This window comes from Rutidosis leptorrhynchoides, chromosome 3 (genome assembly GCF_046630445.1).
Source record: "Rutidosis leptorrhynchoides isolate AG116_Rl617_1_P2 chromosome 3, CSIRO_AGI_Rlap_v1, whole genome shotgun sequence".
Classification (NCBI taxonomy): Eukaryota; Viridiplantae; Streptophyta; class Magnoliopsida; order Asterales; family Asteraceae; genus Rutidosis; species Rutidosis leptorrhynchoides.
In genome coordinates, this window is record NC_092335.1 from 241,795,656 (window position 1) to 241,817,369 (window position 21,714).

Consider the following 21,714-nt stretch of genomic DNA (forward strand, 5'->3'; position numbering starts at 1 on the left):
AATTATTTTAAGCGGTTAAATTGATAGACATCCAAAATTTTCTGGTTCGTAGTAATAGTTGGATTTGTTAGTGGCGAGTTGTGAGATTCCGATTTAAAGGGTCCTGGCTACCTGCTGCATCTATTGGCTATTCAAAACATGGGCAAAATCAGAAAAGTCTATTAATTTGATAACTTATATAATTTTTTATCTTTTATAACTAATAGGATATTCAGTGAATGCACCGAGCAAAACGTTCACCACCTTTTATACGTTCACCACCTGTAACCAGATCAAGACATCTAGCCAATATTGTCGCCGTTGATTTTTCTTTAGAATCGTCATCAAGTCGACCAAGTACTCCAATTAAAATTTCCGATAATCCATTTTTTGAACCTGACCTCACAATTGAGAATCCGGAGGATATTCAGGATAATTCAGAGATCCTGAACCATTAATCTTTCCTCCGAAATCACCAATCATTCAAATAGAGATTGTCGAGGAACAAACCATTAAATCAGAATCCTCTAGTGATTCAGATTTAACAAATTCAATCATGGAAAATCTGGAACCTTTAAGTATGGAAGACCGAATGAGAGCTAAACGCACTGGCCAAGGTCATGCAATTACTCAACCAGACATTAATGCGCCAGATTATGAAATTAAAGGACAAATCCTACACATGGTAACTAATCAATGCCATATTAGTGGTGCGCCGAAGGAAGATCCAAACGAACATCTTCGTACTTTTAATAGGATCTGTACACTATTTAAAATCAGAGAAGTTAAGGATGAACAGATATACCTCATGTTATTTCCCTGAACTTTAAAGGGAGAAGCCAAAGATAGGTTAGAATCGTTACCTGAAGGGGCGATTGATACATGGGATGTTTTAGTTGAAAAATTTCTTAAACAATTCTTTTCGGCATCTAAAGCCGTAAGTGTGACAACCCGGAAATTTCCAATCAAATTTAAACTTTAATCTTTATATGTTTCCGACACGATAAGCAATATTTGTTAAGTTAAATTTCAAGAATTTTAAACTATGTTCATACATTCATTCAACCTCGACCAAGTTCCAACGATTCACGAACCATTAAACGAATATGATTATATATGTATATGTGTATATATATTATAACTTGAAACGTAAACAAAATATTAGATTAAATACTTTATATGATTGTATCTGTTTCAAAATGTTTATCAATGGAATTAGAAGATAAGATCAAATGATTGAATTATCAGATATATTGCATTATGATTACAAGTCTCTATTGAAAGGCCCACGTTGATTTGAGAAATCTTTCCATTTTAACAATATTCGAAAAATGGTAAAGTGATTTATAAATAAGAACAAATTGTCAATCATTGAGAACTAGACAAAGGATAGTGGAAGATTGAATCTCATAAAGACTCGATTGATCTATTTAGTTTCAAACGTACAAAAAAGTTTTTAGTTTAAAAAGAACTTTATTATTAAAACGTACATAACTTTTATAAATATCTAGAACCACTTTTGACAACTCATTACTTAACTAGTATGATAAAGATAACGATATTTATATTTTATTTTATTAAATATATATATATAACGATTTAAATTAATATTATATATATTTATATGCGTATTATACGTACATAGTTTTATACTTTTGCTATACTTAAACTTTACATTTACTTTATTTTTACTTTACTTTAACTTTAATAATTCACTTTAATAATTCATACTTTAATAATTCACTTTAATAATTCACTTTAATAATTCATACTTTAATAATTCACTTTAATAATTCATACTTTAATAATTCACTTTAATAATTCATAATTTAATAATTCACTTTAATAATTCAAAAATCTATTATAAATAAAATTCAATAGGTTTCATTATTTCATACAAACTTGAAAATATTTTTCTCTAAACTCTCTCAATCGATTTACATATATATATTTACTCCGTATTATTTTAAGATATTATTAGTATACATAAAATATTACGAAGGAGTGCTGTCCGAGTGATTTTGAAATTGTTTTTCGAGTGGGATAGGAATAAGGAAATTATGGGTTATAGCTATGGAGGTGATTGAGTATATGGTTCATGGGTATGCTTGTGAGCTCAATATAGTGTTTATCATTTCCGTTGCGCCTACGTACCTTTCCTGCAATATTGAATCTCAATATTGATACGTGAGTACTCATAATTTAACTTTTACATACTAATAGTGCATCCCTGACTAGTGCTCGAGTATTTAGGATTATGCATGCTTGTACTTTTGATATTGCCCTTAGACAGGTGAGGTTGAATCTTGAATTAGTTACACTTGAAGTTGATATAAGGTATAAGATATGCATGTCCTTGAAAAGCTAGCGAAATATTAAGAACTTTTCCTTTAGATATCGAATGGTTTTAATGAACGGATTAGAAGTTATAATCAATTGAATTTTCGATATTTTTATTAAAAATGATTATTATTATCGTCGTTTTTATTGTCGTTCTAGTTTTATCTTATTATTATCATTATTATTATCTTTATCAATAAAAGGGATTTATCATTAAAAATTGTTATATTTTTTTTATTATTATTACTATCGTTATTATCGTTAAAGTTATAATTAGTATTATTATTATTATCCAATTATTACTGTTATTATTATTATTATTATTGGTATTATTATTATTATCATTATTAATATATATATCATTATTTAAAAATAGTTATTGTTTGTTATTATTATTATTATTATTACTATATTATCATTAAGATAATTATTAGTATTATCATTAATAATGTTATAGTAACTATCATTATTAATATTAGTGTAATTAAAACAAATATTTGTAACACCTAATTATTTTGATTACTATTATTATCATTATTATGAACACGATATAAAAGACGATTAAAAGCTATTAAACGAAACGATTAGGAAATAATGGGTAAGAGTATCATGATGAAATTAAAATATTATAAGATATTGATTTAGATAAAATTATCGTTCTTATTATTTTTATCATTACTATTATTATTAAAAGTATCGTTAGTATTAAAACTATCATTTTAACAAAAATTATCATTTTAATAGAAATGTCATTGTTACTATAAAATATCATTATTATTATTATTTTAAATAGAATTATTATTTTAAAGATAATATTAAAAATTATCATAAATATTAAAGTTATCATAATTAGAATTATCGTTTTATCATAATGTCATCTTAGTAATTATAAATATTGATATTTTTATAATAATAATTATTATTACAAAATAATACAACTTTTACTTACTATCATTATAGATATTATTTTATCAAATAAATATGTGATACAAACATATTTTACTACGTGTAATAACTTACTTTAATAATACCTATCATATTATCTTTATGATATTAAATGAACCCTATAAATTTTATTACTTAATATATATAAAAGTATATTTTATTATATAAATTTAATATAAAATTTTATTTATTAATAAATAAATTATATTATTTACTCTAATAAATCTTTTAAAAATATTTAAAAATATAAAACGACGATATTTAAACTATATATTAATCATGTATAGTTTTTTGGAAATTATTTTGAGTCAAATTTACTTTTGTTGACTTTTGCATATTAGTCTCGAGCATTAGGAATGTGGTACACTATGACTTGACCTAATTTATTAGACAAATATTGACCAACACATAAATATATATAATTAATTTAGGTTCGTGAATCCGAGGCCAACCTTGCACTTGTTCAATGACGTTATATGTATTTTTACTACGAAATACAGTATGGTGAGTTTCATTTACCTTTTTACCCTTTATATTTTTGGGACTGAGAATACATGCGCTTTTATAAATATTTGACGAAATAGACACAAGTAATTGAAACTACATTCTATGGTTGAATTATCGAAATCGAATATGCCCCTTTTTATTAAAGTCTGGTAATCTAAGAATTAGGGAACAGACACCCTAATTGACGCGAATCCTAAAGATAGATCTATTGGGCCTAACAAACCCCATCCAAAGTACCGGATGCTTTAGTACTTCGAAATTTATATCATGTCCGAAGGAGGATCCCGGAATGATAGGGGATATTCTTATATGTATCTAGTTAATGTAGGTTACCAGATGTTCACCATATGAATGATTATTTTTGTCTCTAGGCATGGGACGTATATTTATGAGAACTGGAAATGAAATTCTTGTGGTCTATTAAAATGATGGAAATAAATGATTATGATAAACTAATGAACTCACCAACCTTTTGGTTGACACTTTAAAGCATGTTTATTCTCAGGTGTTAAAGAAATCTTCCGCTGTGTATTTGCTCATTTTAAAGATATTACTTGGAGTCTTTCATAGCATATTTCGAAGAACGTTGCATTCGAGTCATTGAGTTAATCAAAGATTATTATTAAATCAATTTATAGTTGGATAGTGGATATTATGAAATGGTATGCATGCCTGTCAATTTTCGATGTAAAGAAAGTTTGTCTTTTAAAAATGAATGCAATGTTTGTAAAATGTATCATATAGAGGTCAAATACCTCGCAATGTAATTAACTATTGTGAATCGTTTATAATGTATATGAACGGGTCCTTTTAGTAAGACTTCAAGGAGAAATAGTTACGTTCACACAAAAGCCAAATGAAACTCTATATGAGGCGTGGACAAGATTTGGAAAGTTGTTGAGAGGATGTCCGCAACATGGTTTAGACACTTATCAAATAGTACAAATATTCTACCAAGGATGCGACATCACTACAAGAAAAGACATCGATATAGCAGCTGGTGTTTCCATTATGAAGAAAACCGCAACTGAAGCTTACAAAATTATTGATAACACTGCTTCCCACTCACATGAGTGGCACCAAGAAAAAGATATCATTAGATCATCTAAAGCAGCTAGAGCCGATTCTAGCCATGACTTTGATTCCATTACCGCAAAGATAGATGCTGTCAAGAGACGAATGGAAAAGATGACTAAAGATATTCACTCAATACGAATTAGTTGTGAGCAGTGTGGAGGACCACATTTGACAAAAGATTATCTCAGTATTGAACAAACAATGGAACAAAGAGAGAATGTTTCATATATTAACCAAAGGCCTGGAAATAATTATCAGAATAATTATCAACCGCCAAGACCAATTTACAATCAAAATCAGAATTATAACCGAAATGTTCCATACAATAACCAACAAGGTCCTAGCAATCAACAAGTATCCAACAATACTTACAATCAGCAAAGACCTATTTTTCAAAACAAACCACCACAAACCGATGATAAAAAGCCAAATTTAGAAGATATGATGTCAAAGCTAGTTGAATCTCAAACGCAGTTTTTCACATCTCAGAAACAAACGATTGAAAAAAATGCTCAAGCATTTAGAAATCAACAAGCTTCTATCCAAAATTTGGAACAAGAAGTAAGCAACCTAGCAAGGTTGATAGGTGAAAGAAAACCGGAAAGTTTACCTAGTGATACAAATGCTAACCCCCGGAATGAAACAGCTAAAGCTATTACCACAAGAAGTGGTATCACACTTAAACCACCTGAAATACCTGTAATTTCTGATGACTCTATTCCTACTACACAAGAACCACAGTCTGAGCAAGAAAAGGAAAAAGAACCGGTAGTTGAAAAGGTTAATGAAGATAACACAGTTAAGGCTAAACCTTATGTTAAACCATACCAACCACCACTTCCTTACCCGAGTAAAATGAGAAAAGAAAGACTTGAAGCCGAGCAATCCAAATTCTTGGATATGTTTAAACAAATAAATGTAAATCTTCCTTTCATTGATGTAATTTTAGGAATGCCAAGATATGCTAAATTCCTGAAAGATCTAATCACAAATAGAAAGAAAATGGAAGAACTCTCAGCTGTTACAATGAATGCTAATTGCTCTGCAGTACTATTAAATAAGATACCAGAAAAATTATCAGATCTAGGAAGTTTCACGATTCCGTGTTTTCTGGGAAGTCTTAGTTCAATAGAAGCATTGGCAGATTTAGGTGCTAGTATAAATTTAATGACGTATTCAATATACGCTAAACTAGACCTTGGAGAATTGAAACCAACACGAATAAGCATACAACTAGCCAATCGATCAGTAAAATATCCTAGAGGGATAATGGAGAACATGCTAGTTAAAGTTGGTACTTTAGTATTTCCAGTAGATTTTGTTATTCTGTACATGGAAGAAGATTCTCGAGTTCCTCTCATATTAGGAAGACCATTCTTAAACACGGCTAAAGCAATATTAGACGTGTTCGGTAAGAAACTGACCCTAAGTATAGAGGACGAGAGTGTTACCTTTTCTATGGATAGAGCCATGCAAAAACCGAAATCTGCAGATGATACATGTTATTATATTCAAACTATAGATTCACATGCAGAATTGTTAGAAGAATTTACAGAACTACAAGGAACAGGAGAATGTTCTTTAGGAGAAGGAACTGAACCAATTGATAAAGCTGAAATGTTAGCCGCACTCATGGCTAATGGATATGAACCAACAACAGAAGAAATTCAAATGCTAAAAGAAGAAGACAGATATCGATACAAATCATCGATAGAAGAACCACCGACATTAGAGTTAAAGCCACTTTCAAACCATTTGGAATATGCTTATTTACAAGGTGAATCTGAATTACCTGTAATAATATCGTCTTCTCTTACTGAAAATGAAAAATCTCAACTCACTTCTGTATTAAAAGCTCATAAACCAGCTATTGCATGGAAGATTCATGACATTAAAGGAATAAGTCCTTCGTATTGCACACATAAAATCCTTATGGAAGAAGGCCATAAAACCTATGTGCAACGCCAACGAAGACTAAATCCTAATATGCAAGATGTTGTTAAGAAAGAAATTATTAAACTGCTAGATGCAGGTTTAATTTATCCAATCTCTGATAGTCCATGGGTAAGCCCAGTTCAATGCGTACCTAAGAAATGTGGCATGACTATCATCACAAATGAAAAAAATTAGCTTATTCCTACTAGGACTGTAACAGGATGGCGTGTTTGTATTGATAATAGAAAATTAAATGACGCCACCAGAAAAGATCACTTTCCCTTACCTTTCATTGATCAAATGTTGGAAAGATTAGTCGGAAATAGTTACTATTGTTTTCTTGACGGTTTTTCCGGATATTTTCAAATTCCAATAGCACCCGAGGACCAAGAGAAAACCATGTTCACGTGCCCTTATGGTACTTTTGCTTATAAACGCATGTCATTTGGACTTTGCAATGCCCCTGCAACCTTTCAAAGGTGCATGATGGCGATTTTTCACGACATGATAGAAGAATGCATGGAAGTTTTCATGGATGACTTTTCAGTCTTCGGTGATACTTTTGAAACATGTCTAGTCAATCTTGAACGAATGCTTATTCGATGCGAAAAATCAAATCTAGTTCTTAATTGGGAGAAATGCCATTTCATGGTTAAAGAAGGCATCGTTCTTGGTCATAAAATTTCAAAGGAAGGAATTGAAGTGGATAGAGCTAAAGTAGATGTAACTTCTAAACTTCCACATCCCACCAATGTTAGAGGAGTTAGGAGTTTTCTAGGGCATGCCGGTTTTTACCGACATTTCATAAAAGATTTTTCTAAAATTGCCACTCCTATGAATAAACTCCTAGAAAAGGATGCTCCATTCATCTTTTCAGATGAATGCATCAAATCTTTTAATATTCTTAAAGAAAAACTCACTAATGCGCCGATCATGATAACTCCAAATTGGAATCTTCCATTTGAACTCATGTGCAATGCAAGTGATTTTGCAATGGGAGCCGTTTTAGGACAAAGGATTGAAAAACGATTTCAACCTATTTATTACACTAGTAAGACGTTACAAGGAGCACAAACAAATTACACAACTACTGAAAAAGAACTCCTTGCTATTGTCTTTGCTTTTGACAAATTTTGTTCATATCTAGATCTAGCTAAAACGGTGGTCTATACCGACCATTCTGCTCTTAGATACCTATTTTCAAAACAAGATGCCAAACCAAGATTAATCTGTTCGATCTTACTCTTACAAGAGTTCGATATTGAAATTCGAGACAAAAAGGAAGCAGAAAATCTCGCCGCTGATCATCTTTCTCGTCTTGAAAATCCCGAATTAGAAGTTCTAAATGAATCGGCCATACAAGATAACTTTCCTGATGAATATCTATTGAAGATAGATTATAGTGAAATTCCATGGTTTGCAGACTATGCAAACTACTTAGTATGTGGATTCCTTGAAAAAGGGTTGTCGTACCAAAAATGAAAGAAATTCTTTAGTGATATAAAACACTATTTTTGGGAAGATCCACATTTGTTTAAAAGTTGTCCCGATGGAATAATACTCCGATGTGTATTCGAGGATGAAGCCAATCAAATCTTAAACTATTGTCACACAGGACCAACATGAGGGCATTATGGGCCTCAACTCACAGCAAGAAAAGTTTACGATGCTGGATTCTATTGGCCTACAATTTTCAAAGACGCACACCTTCTTTGTAAATATTGCGATGCTTGTCAAAGGGCTGGAGAAATAAGTCAACGTGATGAAAGCCACAAAATGTCATTCAAGAATGTGAAGTATTTGACATTCGGGGTATTGACTTTATGGGTCCATTTCTAAAATCTCATAATAATCTCTACATTCTCGTTGCCATTGATTATGTATCTAAATGGGTGGAAGCACAAGCTCTCCCGACTAATGATGCACGAGTTGTAGTCAACTTCTTAAAACGTCTTTTTGCAAGGTTTAGAATACCGAAAGCTTTAATAAGTGATCGGGGTACTCATTTCTGTAATAATCAACTTGAGAAAATTCTTAAAAGATATGGAGTAACTCATAAAATCTCAACTGCTTATCTTCCACAAACAAGTGGACAAGTTGAAAATACCAATCGAGCTTTAAAACGTATTCTAGAGAAAACCGTAGGATCAAATCCGAAGGAATGGTCCATGAAATTGGAGGGTGCACTCTGGGCTTTTAGAACAGCCTACAAAACTCCAATTGGAACCACACCGTTTAGACTCATTTACGGAAAAATATGTCACATTCCAGTAGAAATTGAGCACAAAGCATTTTGGGCTTTGAAGACATGTAATCTTGATTTACATGAAGCCGGACGTCTACGGTTAAGTCAACTAAACGAATTAGAAGAATTAAGACATGAAGCATACGAAAATTCGTTAATCTATAAGGAAAGAATGAAGAAATGGCATGATAAAAGAATCAGAAGTTCAAAAGAATTTAAAGAAGGAGACAGAGTTCTTCTTTTCAATTCACGATTCAAGCTATTTCATGGAAAATTGAAATCAAGATGGTCTGGACCATTCATAGTCAAAAGAGTATTCCCATATGGAACAATAGAATTAATAAATTCAAATGAGGTTGAATTTAAGGTTAATGGTTACAGAGTTAAACATTACATAGATAATCCGATGAAAGTTGAAGATGAAGTTAATCACAATTTCGATACTACATCTAACTAAGTGTGGGAAGGTTCGAATCTTTTTAGGGTAATATATATTTCTGTTAGAGTTAGATATTCTGTTTTCGTGTAGTTTCCGAGAATGGAATCTGAATGGTCTTTCCCTAGCAGACCCTAAAGAACTTGTCTTCTCCCTCCATTCTGAATTTTTATTTTTTTTAGGTTTTACGAGATGAAGAATTCCTTTGATTTAAACCATGGTCTAATGCTACACGCTTTGATCACTAAATGTAATAATGACACACTCCCGAGTGACCTAGTGTCAGTAATAAGAAGCAGATGTGACGAAGTAAGGAAAGAACTCAGGAAAGATCATCATAAGATACATTTTGGTAAAGGAAAATCAAAATCCGCAACAAAAAGAAGAGCACGACACCTTGAAAGATGTTATAAATGCGGAAAATGGTCACACGAAGGTAAATGTTCAAATAATCAAACATATTCAAATACCGAATTTGTTACTCTATGCAGAGAAGGACCGTTCATATATTTAGAAGAAAAGATATTGAAGAATTGAGGTTACGCTTACGTAGCTATGGAAAATCAAATCACACGACTCTCATATGAGTCGGCTAAAGCAGGTCTATGAGAATTCTTTCTCATAGGTAAGTATGTACAGTTTTTATTTTTATTTTTATTGCTTTTAACCTTTTGATAATAAACGCTAAATCGTTCGCTATAAAGTATTAAATTGGTATTCAATAAAATTAGGTATGCGAAACCGAAATTATTGATATCATACAAAAATTTATTACATCACTGCGAAATTTACCGTTTATTCTTAAGGTATAAATATCTTTAATCAATCAATCCAAAATATTTCAGAAATTCGTCAGGAGTAAAACTAGGTAATGGAACCGAAATTACTTTACCGAAAAGAGGAGCGTATATTTTTGATAATATTTGATTGATTAAAGTGGGATAAAAGACCAAAAAGATTTTTAATTTTAATTTTTTCCTTGTCTTTAAAATTAATATATAAATATTAAATTATTAATGTAAATTTTTAAAATCAATATATTTAAGTTTTTAAATAGTTTAAAAATTAATATTTTTAATATAAGTTTGTAAAATTAATGTACAAAAATATTAATTATATTTATATGAATTTTTAATTTTATGCATTTTAAATTTAAGTTTGATGTGAACTTAAAAACAAAAATTTACTTTATTTCATTAAGTTAAAAATTTGATATTTAAAATTCGTCGTGAGTTGAAGACTAGGTCATTGAATCGAAATTGCTTTACCCGAGGGTGGGACGAGAAATTTTATTATCATTATTTTTAATCTTATTTGATTTAAAGTATGCCAAAAAAATTTAAAAAAAACTCAAAAATCTTTGCTTTTAAAACAATCGCTTTAAAAATGACAAAATTTAAATTTTGTCGAGGGACGGACTAGGTAAACATACCGAAACAACCTAAAGTAAAAGGAAACAAAATTTTAAAAAATTATTCATTTAAATTGTTTTAATAAATAAAGATTTTATTAAAAAATAATAATAAAAATAAAAATATTATGTATGTTTGTAGTTTATCTTATGTACACAACAGGGTAAAACAGCACACTTTCAAAGACTGGCATTAAGTTCAGCAAAAGCTACTAATTTTGACGATAAAACGAAAAACAAATGTGATATAACAACAAGACGGAATGAACAAATGATGTGCACCATTTATCATTTAACAAACAAACGCCAATAAGTTTGGAAACTTTGGTAAAATTTAATCATTTTTCAACGCTAATCACCCTCAATAATTTAAATTGTACTGATTTCTTGCAAATGAGGGCATTACAAGATCTTAAGTGTGGGAAGGGGTTAAATTCTTTCGGGTTTTTAAAATTTTAATTTAAACACTTGGTTACCATTAAAAAATACTAGTAATGCAGTAGTTGTATTAGAATCTAGTGCTCTCTGATAATAAAGAACAGCCCTAGTCTTATATACTGACTACCCAATTCTAGTAAAAATTTTCAAAATTTTCAATTAAATGAACTCAAAATCATGTTTATACATATTTATGAACGATAAAATTAGGTGTTAACACCGAAATTATTGTTACCTCGTAAAGGACATAAATTGAGAAACAACCCAAAATGTTAGAATTCATTTAAAATGGAATAGAGGAAAATAAAAAGGCAAAGAAAGGAAAATAAAAGCCAAGTGTGGGAAAAATTTACCAAGTTATTTAGAACATATGTCATATATTTTTGTACAAATAATTGAAGATACTTTTGTTTTGGACGAAATTAACTGTTTTACCCGGTAAATTGTAATATATTTGAAAAAAAGATGGATCTACACGATGAATCAATTCCATCATTAAAAGGAAGTAAAGTCTTCCGAGAAAAAGACACGCGCTTCTTGATTTAGGTCAGGAAGTTGTCGTCCAGACCAGTTGTAGAGTCTATAAAAAACCTTGAAAAGTTTTCTTGAAAATAAGCTGGAAATCCACGGACCTCAGCATCAAACAGGGTCGCCAAGTGGTCAGACTTATCCTAATCCATGAGAGGATCTGTCTCGTACAATGGGGGGCACCGTGCAAATTAGCTTATAAGACTAATGAATCAGATCCCCATAAAGGATAATCTCCTTAAAGATCAAAAATCAGCTTTTAAGCCTGATATTACTCAATCCTTAAGATTGACCTTAAAGATTGAGAATTCAAACTCATGGAATTCGATGATATCTAAACACGAGCTTGAACGAGAAAATATTTTGGTCAAATTACAAATCGATTTGTTTTCTGAAAACCCTATTTTCAATGCGTTCATTACCATTGAACGTAAAATCCTAGGAATTCACCTAGAATTCATTAGGTCACCAGAACCAAATCGGGTGTCAATCGTAAGAATGGTGGTTGCATAGCATGGTCAAAGACAGGACCTTGTGCCAGACCGAAAAACCATAGGGTGAGCTTTACTATTGCTCCTACAAAGGATAGTAATTGCATCCGACACGATATAGACCATAATCAAAAGCATGTCACTGGACATTGCCTTAACAGTTGCTTGTTCAACGCTTTCCTTTACAACCGGACGGTAGTTTACCGAAAGGTAATATACGGAGCAAGTATACTGGACGTGTTGCTTTCCCAATACAAGGTTAGCATAAAATTTTGAGCTAAAATCGCAAGTTTTGAGCTAAAATTTTCAAATTTGAAACCCACAAAAACATTTTGCAAACAACGGTGAAGGGTTATTCCGGAAAACTTATCCAGGGTAAAAGCTAGATTGAATTTACAAAAGATCAAATGTTTTCATAAAGATCCAATTTCCTAAAGGATCTAAATTTTTATAGTCATGTGGGACTGTAAACCACATTGTTATTACCATTGTTCATACCGCCGTATAAAAATCACTGATGTACAAAGTGTGAAGAATAAAGAAGTGATTCTAGTATTTTTATTTCAAGACTATATTGCTTGAGGACAAGCAACGCTCAAGTGTGGGAATATTTGATAATGCTAAAAACGAACATATATTTCATAACATTATCCCTCAAGAAAGACAAGCTTTTAGTTGCAATTGTTCTATTTACAAGTGATATTCGTTTAAATAATAAAAGGTGAAGACAAAAGACAGATTCGACGAATTGAAGACGCAAATGACCAAAAAGCTAAAAAGTACAAAGTACAATCAAAGTGGTTCAAATTATTGATGAGAAACGTCTAAAAATTATAAGAGTACAAGCTGTGAAATACAAAGTACAAGATATTAAATTGTACGAAAAGGCGTTCGAAAATCCGGAACCGAGACATGAACCAACTTTCAGTGCGCGACGCAACGGACCAAAAATTACAAGTTAACTATGCACAAGAATATAATATTATATATAATATATATATATATATATATATATATATATATATATATATATATATATATATATATATATATTATTTTAATCAAAGCAGCCCACGTTTAATTCAATTTGTGAGCTGGATTCCAGACCTCCGCACTCCCGGAGGTTTAAAGCTTAAAAGTTCAGCACTTGCGGAGATCTACAGTGAAATGTGGGGCTATAAAAGTCGCGCATTCTGATCGATTTTAACACATCCTTTTTCAATCTATCTCTCAATCTCTACAATATATATATATATATATATATATATATATATATATATATATATATATATATATATATATATATATATATATATATAATTTATAATTTTAATTTTAATTTAATAATAATAATAAGGGTATGTTAGCGAAGTTAATGTCTCGTAGCTAAGTTATTATTATGCTTATTTAAATTGAAGTAATCGTGATGTTGGGCTAAATATTAAAGACGGGGTAATTGGGCTTTGTACCATAATTGGGGTTTGGACAAAAGAACGACACTTGTGGAAATTAGACTATGGGCTATTAATGATCTTGATATTTGTTTAATTGAATGATAGTTCATTAATTTAATATAAAAATTACAATTGGACGTACCTATAAATAACCACATACACTCGATCGGACACGATGGGCGGGATATTTATAAGTACTAATAATCGTTCATTTAACCGGACACGGGAATGGATTAATAGTTAATGGATTTATTAAAACAGGGGTGAATTATATACAAGGAAAATTGGTGTAATTATAGTTTAAGTCCCCAATTAGTTGGAATATTTGACTTCGGATATAAGGATAATTTGACGAGGATACTTGCACTTTATATTTATGACTGATGGACTGTTATGGACAAAAACCAGATGGACATATCGAATAATCTAGGACAAAGGACAATTAATCCATGGTAATAAATTAAAATCAACACGTCAAACATCATGATTACGGAAGTTTAAAAAAGCATAATTCCTTTATTTCATATTTCATCGCATTTTTATTTACTGTCATTTTATTTAATTGCACTTTTAATTATCGCAATTTTATTTATTGTCATTTTATCACACTTTAATTTATCGCACTTTAATTATTGTCAATTACTTTACGCTTTAAATTAAGTTATTTTTATTTTACATTAGGTTTTAACTGCGACTAAAGTTTTAAAATCGAAAAACCAGTCATTAAACGGTAAAAACCCCCTTTTATAATTATAATACTACCTATATACATATTTATATATAAATATAGTTTTAAAAATATAGCGTTAAACTTGGCTAGATCCTTGTGGAACGAACCGGACTTACTAAAAACTACACTACTGTACGATTAGGTACACTGCCTATAAGTGTTTTAGCAAGGTTTAGGTATATCCACTCTATAAATAACTAAATAACTTGTGTAAAATTGTATCATATTTAATAGTATTTCCTAGTAAAATATAAGCTATTTCGTATACACCTCTACGCACATCAGATGGCTTGAAAGTTCTTGAAGTAGAATCATGACACGAAAACAAGTTCAAGTAAGATTTCCACTCGAAATAAGATAGATATAGTTATAGAAATTGAATCAAAGTTTAAATATGAGTATTAACTTGTATTAGAAAGATATCTTACTGTAAATAAGAAAGATTTCTTGAGCTTAGATGATTACTTGGATTGGATTAGAAAGCTTGGAAGTAATCTTGCAAACTTGATAGTATTCTTGATTTTATGAAACTAGAACTTATAGAATTTATGAAGAACACTTAGAACTTGAAGATAGAACTTGAGAGAGATTAATTAGATAAAGAAAATTGAAGAATGAAAGTGTTTGTAGGTGTTTTTGGTCGTTGGTATATGGATTAGATATAAAGGATGTGTAAGTTTGTTTTCATGTAAATAATTCATGAATGATTTATAATATTTTTTGTAATTTTGTGAGATATTTCATGCTAGTTGCCAAATGATGGTTCCCACATGTTTAATGACTCACATGGGCTGCTAAGGAGCTGATGATTGAGTGTAAATACCAATAGTATATACATCTTAGAAGCTGTGTATTGTACGAGTACGAATACGGGTGCATACGAGTAGAATTGTTGATGAAAATGAATGAGGATGTAATTGTAAGCATTTTTGTTAAGTAGAAGTACTTTGATATATGTCATGAAGTCTTCTAAAAGTGTATTAATACATCTTAATACACTACATGTATATACATTTAACTAGTCGTTAAGTCTTCGTTAGTCGTTATATGTAAGTGTTGTTTCGGAACCTTTAAGTTAACGATCTTGTTAAATGTAATTGATCCATTGTTATTACACTTAAATGAGATGTTAAATTGTTATGTTAACATGGTGTATTAATATATCTTAATATCATATAAATATGTGTAAAATACTATTACAACGATAATCGTTACATATATGTATTGTTTCAAAATCCTTAAGTTTGTAGTCTCATCTTACTCGTGTAGTTCATTGTTAATACGCTTAATGATATATGTAATTATCATTTCATGATGTTAAACATAGTGTATTAATATCTTAATATGATACATATGTATTTAGTATGACGTTGTTGTAACGATAGTCGTTATATATATCGTTTCGCGTTTCTTAATTCACTACTTTCATTTTATGTATATAAGTCATTGTTAATGTACTTGGTGAGATACTTACTCATCATAATATCATGTTATATATATATATATATAACATGATATTATGATGTATATATATATTATATATATATATATATATATATATATATATATATATATATATATATATATATATATATATATATATATATATATATATATATATATATATATATATATATATATATATCACGTTGTTTTTACAAGTTTTAACGTTCGTGAATCGCCGGTCAACTTGAGTGGTCAATTGTCTACATGAAACTCATTTCAATAAATCAAGTTTTAACAAATTTGATTGCTTAACATGTTGGAAACATTTAATCATGCAAATATAGTTTTCATTTGATATATAATCATGGAAAAGTTTGGGTCACTACAGTACCTACCCGTTAAATAAATTTCGTCCCGAAATTTTAAGCTGTTGAAGGTGTTGACGAATCTTCTAGAAATAGGTATGGGTATTTCAGCTTCATTTGATCTTCACGCTCCCAGGTGAACTCGGGTCCCCTACAAGCATTCCATCGAACCTTGACGATCGGTATCTTATTTTGCTTGAGCCTTTTAACCTCACGATCCATTATCTCGACGGGTTCTTCAATGAATTGTAGTTTTTCATTGATTTTAATTTCATCTAAAGGAATAGTGAGATCTTCTTTAGCTAAGCACTTCTTCAGATTCGAGACGTGAAAGGTATTATGTACATTGGCGAGTTGTTGAGGTAATTCAAGTCGGTAGGCTACTGGTCCGACACGATCTAAAATCTTGAATGGTCCAATGTATCTTGGATTTAGTTTCCCCCGTTTACCAAATCGAACAGCGCCTTTCCAAGGCGAAACCTTAAGCATAACCATCTCTCCAATTTCAAATTCTATATCTTTCCTTTTAAGGTCCGCGTAGCTCTTTTGTCGACTCTGAGCGGTTTTCAACCGTTATTGAATTTGAATGATTTTCTCGGTAGTTTCTTGGATTATCTCTGGACCCGTAACTTGTCTATCCCCCAATTCATTCCAACAAATCGGAGATCTACACTTTCTACCATAAAGTGCTTCGAACGGTGCCATTTCGATACTCGAGTGGTAAATGTTGTTGTAGGAAAATTCTGCTAATGGTAGATGTCGATCCCAACTGTTTACAAAATCTCACATGCTCATAGCATGTCTTCAAGTCTGTGGATGATAGGCAGTACTCATGTCTAGACGAGTTCCTAATGCTTGCTGTAATATCTGCCAAAACCTTGAAACAGATCTGTCATCCCTTTCAGAGATAATAGAGATTGGTATTCCATGTCTGGAGATAACTTCTTTCAAGTATAATCGTGCCAACTTCTCCATTTTGTCATCTTCTCTCATTGGCAGAAAATGTGTTGATTTGGTGAGACGATCGACTATTACCTAAATAGTATCATAACCACTTGCAGTCCTTAGAAATTTAGTAATGAAATCCATGGTAATGTTTTCCCATTTCTATTCCAGGATTTTAGGTTGTTGAAGTAGACCTGATGGTTTCTGATGTTCAGCTTTGACCTTAACGTCAAATATTCTCCTACATATCTCGCAATATCGACTTTCATACCCGGCCACCAAAAATGTTTCTTGAGGTCCTTGTACATCTTTCCCACTTCGGGATGTATTGAGTATCTGGTTTTATGTGCTTCCCCAAGTACCATTTCTCTCACATCTCCAAACTTTGGCACCCAAATTCTTTCACCTCTATAGTGGGTTCTGTCTTCTCGAATATTAAGGTGTTTCTCCGATCCTTTGGGTATTTCATTCTTCAAATTCCCTTCTTTTGCAACTCCCCGTTGCGCCTCCTTTATTTGAGTAGTAAGGTTAGTACGAATAATTATATTCATAGCTTTTACCCGTATAGGTTCTATGTCCTTTCTACTCAAGGCATCGGCTACCACATTCGCCTTTCCCGGGTAGTAACGAATCTCGAAATCGTAATCATTCAATAACTCAATCCACCTACACTGCCTCATGTTCAGTTGTTTCTGATTAAATATGTGTTAGAGACTTTTGTGGTCGGTATATATAATACTTTTGACCCCATATAAGTAGTACCTCCAAGTCTTTAATGCAAAAACAACAGCGCCTAGTTCCAAATCATGTGTCGTATAATTTTGCTCGTGAATATTCAATTCTCTAGACGCATAGGCAATTACCTTCGTTCGTTGCATTAATATACAACCGAGACCTTGCTTTGAGGCTTCACAATATATCACAAAATCATCATTCCCTTCAGGCAATGACAATATAGGTGTCGTAGTTAACTTTTTCTTCAACAATTGAAATGCTTTTTCTTGTTCATCCTTCCATTCAAATTTCTTCCCTTTATGCGTTAATGCAGTTAAGGTTTTTTCTATTTTGGAAAAATCTTGGATGAATCTGTTGTAGTAACCAGCTAGTCCTAAAAATTGGCGTATGTGTTTCGGAGTTTTCGGGGTTTCCCATTTTTCAACGGTTTCAATCTTTGCCGGATCCACCTGAATACCTTCTTTGTTCACTATGTGATCGAGGAATTGAACTTCTTCCAACCAAAATGCACACTTTGAAAACTTATCGTACAGTTTTTCTTTCCTCAACAACTCTAGCACTTTTCTCAAATGTTCTTCGTGCTCTTGATCATTCTTTGAGTAGATAAGTATGTCATCTATGAAAACAATGACAAACTTGTCAAGATATGGTCCACACACTCGGTTCATAAGGTCCATGAACACAGCTGGTGCATTAGTCAAACCAAATGGCATAACCATAAACTCGTAATGACCATAACGCGTCCTAAAAGCTGTTTTCAGAATATTATCCTCCTTCACCCACATTTGATGATATCCAGAACGTAAATCGATCTTTGAATAAACCGAAGAGCCTTGTAGTTGATCAAATAAGTCATCGATTCTCGGTAGTGGATAACGGTTCTTGATGGTAAGTTTGTTCAACTCTCGATAGTCGATACACAACCTGAATGTACCATCCTTCATTTTGACAAACAAAACAGGAGCTCCCCATGGTGATGTGCTTGGTCGAATGAAACCAAGCTCTAAAAGTTCTTGTAATTGGCTTTGGAGTTCCTTCATTTCTGCTCTCTCCTTTTTCAACCAGTCCATACCAATTATCACATCAAAACTTCCTAACTCTACTGATATCAAATCAATCTTAAATGTTTCACTAACCAGTTTAATTTCTCAATTCCGACATATATTATCTGCTGTAATTAATTTACCGTTTGCTAATTCGAGTAAAAATTTATTATCCAAAGGCGTCAGTGGATAACTTAATTTAGCACAAAAATCTCTACTCATATAGCTTCTATCCGCACCCGAATCAAATAAAACATAAGCAGATGTATTGTCAATAAGAAACGTACCCGTAACAAGCTCCGGGTCTTCCTGCGCTTCTGCCGCATTAATATTGAAAACTCTTCTGCGGCCTTACCCATTAGTATTCCCTTATTATTTTCTTTTGCCTTTTCAAATTGTTTCGGGGTAATTTCTATAACATCATCGGAATCCTCATCGGGATCCGATTCATCGGAAAATTGGTAATCTTCCCAATATTTTGCTTCCTCGGTGGAAACATCATTGACCATTATTAATTTTGGTCCATTGGTTGAGGATTTTCTTTTTTTTATCTATTTTTCAGTGGTTTCTAATATTTCCTCCCCCGGAACCTCTTCTTCTTCGGGTTCCTCTTCTTCCGATTCCACTTTTTCCGGTTCCTCTTCGGGAATTTGTGAATCTTCCCAATATATATTTGACTCTTCATTATTATTAGGTGAGTCGATGGGATTTGTATTAGAGGTAGACATCTATCACACAATATCAATTACGTTAAGAGATTAATATATCACATAATATTTACATGTTAATAATATATAGTTTCCAACAAAAAAAATGTTAAGCAATCGTTTTTAAAGAAAACACGGTCGAAGTCCAGACTCATTAATATATCCTAACAAATTCAGTTAGACACACTAATGCAAATTTTTAGTTCTCTAAGACCAACGCTCGGATACCAACTGAAATGCCCCGTTCAAATTGATTATAAACGTTCCATATTAATTGATTTCGTTGCGAGGTTTTGACCTCTATATGAGACGTTTTTCAAAGGCTGCATTCGATTTTAAAATAAACCATAACTTTTAAAATATTACTACGATTTTCAAATAATGATAATCTAAAATATAGCGTTTTCACACGACCATTACATAATGGTTTACAATAATATTACACATCAATATATGCCTTCGAATGCAGTTTTTAAACAATATTATACAAGCATGAACTCCAAATCTTGTCCTTAATTTAGTATGCAACAGCGGAAGCTCTTAAGAATCACCTGAGAATAAACATACTTAAAACGTCAACAAAAAATGTTGGTGAGTTATAGATTTAACTTATATATTTATCAAATTGTAATAATAGACCACAAGATTTCATTTCTCATAAATACACATATCGTATCAGGCATTTCACAAACTGCATAGAGATAAAAATCATTCATATGGTGAACACCTGGTAACCGACCTTAACAAGATGCATATAGAATATCCCCTATCATTCCGGGACTCCCTTCGGACATGATAAATTCGAAGTACTAAAGCATCCGGTACTTTGGATGGACTTGTTAGGCCCAATAGATCTATCTTTAGGATTCGCGTCAATTAGTGTGTCTGTTCCCTAATTCTTAGATTATCAGACTAAAAAGGGGCATATTCGGTTTAATAATTCAACCATAGAATGTAGTTTCACGTACTTGTGTCTATTTTGTGAAACATTTATAAAACTGCATGTATTCTCGTCCCAAAAATATTAGATTTAAAAAGTGGGACTATAACTCACTTACACAGATTTTTACTTCGTCGGGAAGTAAGACTTCGCTACTGGTCGATTCACGAACCTATAATAAATATGTACATATATATCAATTTATGATCGGAAAATATTCACAACATTTTTTATTACGTTTTTAGGATTTAAGTTTGTTAAGTTAGCAGTCCTCGTTAGTAACCTACAACTAGTTGTCCACAGTTAGATGTACAGAAATAAATCAATATATATATATATATATATATATATATATATATATATATATATATATATATATATATATATATATATATATATATATATATATATATATATATATATGTATATATATATATTTTGAATCAATCCACGACCCAGTGTATACACGTCTAAGGCTAGATCACAACTCAAAGTATATATATTTTTGGAATCAACCTCAACCCTGTATAGCTAACTCAAACATTACTGCATATAGAGTGTCTATGGTTGTTTCAAATAATATATATAGATGGGTCGATATGATATGTCAAAACATTGTATACGTGTCTATGGTATCCCAAGATTACATAATATGTATAATACAATATAAATTAGTTAGGATATGTTTAGTCTAGATTTGTTACAAAATTTTCGTAGCTAAAACTAGCAAGTTTATCCAATTTTATTTTACCCGTCATTTCTTCGTTTCAAATCTGTTTTGAGTGATTCAAGTTGCTATGGTTTTATAATGAACTGAAATTTATGAAATTAAACAGAAAAAGTATAAGTTTATAGTTGGAAATACAGGTTACAAGTCATTTTTTAAAGAGGTAGTCATTTCCGTCGAAAAAATGACATCTTGATGACCATTTTGAAAAACATACTTCCACTTTGTGTTTAACCATGATTTTTGGATATAGTATCATGTTCATATGTAATATCATTTTTCCAGAAAAC